We start from the raw sequence: 1242 nt of genomic DNA on the forward strand, positions 1-1242 counted from the left end.
AATTTTCAGTTTTTATTTAATTTTTATTTTTTAAATGTTTCTTTCCTCGCAGCCAAGCTGCCGCGTGACCTGCAGTGCGCGTCGGTGCAGACGTTCGGGATGCAGCAGTGCCAGCGCGCCTACGGGGGCGCCGTCACCCCAAACATGTTCTGTGCGGGGGTACCGCAGGGGGGCGTGGACTCGTGTCAGGTGAGTGCAGGTGTGAACAGGTGTGAACAGGTGTGAACAGGTGTGTACAGGGGCGCCGTCACCCCAAACATGTTCTGTGCAGGTGTGCCCCAGGGGGGCGTGGACTCGTGTCAGGTGAGCGTTACCTGTGACAGGTGTGAACAGGTGTGTACAGGTGTGATCAGGTGTGAACAGGTGTGTACAGGTGTGAACAGGTGTGACAGGTGTGCCCAGGTGTGACAGGTGTGTACAGGTGTGTACGGGGGCGCCGTCACCCCAAACATGTTCTGTGCGGGGGTGCCCCAGGGGGGCGTGGACTCGTGTCAGGTGAGTGCAGGTGTGAACAGGTGTGAACAGGTGTGTACAGGTGTGAACAGGTGTGAACAGGTGTGTACAGGTGTGAACAGGTGTGAACAGGTGTGAACAGGTGTGAACAGGTGTGTACAGGGGGCGCCGTCACCCCAAACATGTTCTGTGCGGGGGTGCCCCAGGGGGGCGTGGACTCGTGTCAGGTGAGTGCAGGTGTGAACAGGTGTGTACAGGTGTGAACATGTTCTGTGCGGGGGTACCGCAGGGGGGCGTGGACTCGTGTCAGGTGAGTGAACAGGTGTGACAGGTGTGTACGGGGGCGCCGTCACCCCAAACATGTTCTGTGCGGGGGTGCCCCAGGGGGGCGTGGACTCGTGTCAGGTGAGTGTTACCTGTGCCCAGGTGTGAACAGGTGTGAACAGGTGTGTACAGGTGTGAACAGGTGTGCCCAGGTGTGCCCAGGTGTGAACAGGTGTGAACCAGGGGTGACCCAGGTGTGACCCAGGTGTGAACAGGTGTGAACAGGTGTGTCCCAGGTGTGCCCAGGTGTGAACAGGTGTGCCAAGGTGTGAACAGGTGTGAACAGGTGTGTCCCAGGGGGGCTTGAACTCCTGCCAGGTGAGTGCCCAGGTGTGCCCAGGTGTGCCCCAGGTGTGAACATGTTCTGTGCGGGGGTACCGCAAGGGGGCGTGGACTCGTGCCAGGTGAGTGTTACCTGTGAACAGGTGTGTACAGGTGTGTGCAGGTGTGAACAGGTGTGAACAG

At 59.0% G+C, this 1242-nt stretch overlaps 1 long non-coding RNA gene across 1 annotated transcript; it reads left to right on the forward strand.

The window, feature by feature from the left end:
- The first annotated feature begins 49 nt into the window (after window positions 1-49).
- Window positions 50-1229, forward strand: LOC130588604 (uncharacterized). The gene is made up of 4 exons (XR_008966991.1): window positions 50-383; window positions 422-700; window positions 785-929; window positions 1129-1229. It is a non-coding gene; the product is annotated as an uncharacterized LOC130588604 (long non-coding RNA).
- The last annotated feature ends 13 nt before the right edge of the window (window positions 1230-1242 follow it).

This window comes from Malurus melanocephalus, unplaced genomic scaffold (genome assembly GCF_030028575.1).
Source record: "Malurus melanocephalus ecotype Western Australia unplaced genomic scaffold, MMel_1.1 scaffold_7551, whole genome shotgun sequence".
NCBI lineage: Eukaryota > Metazoa > Chordata > Aves > Passeriformes > Maluridae > Malurus > Malurus melanocephalus.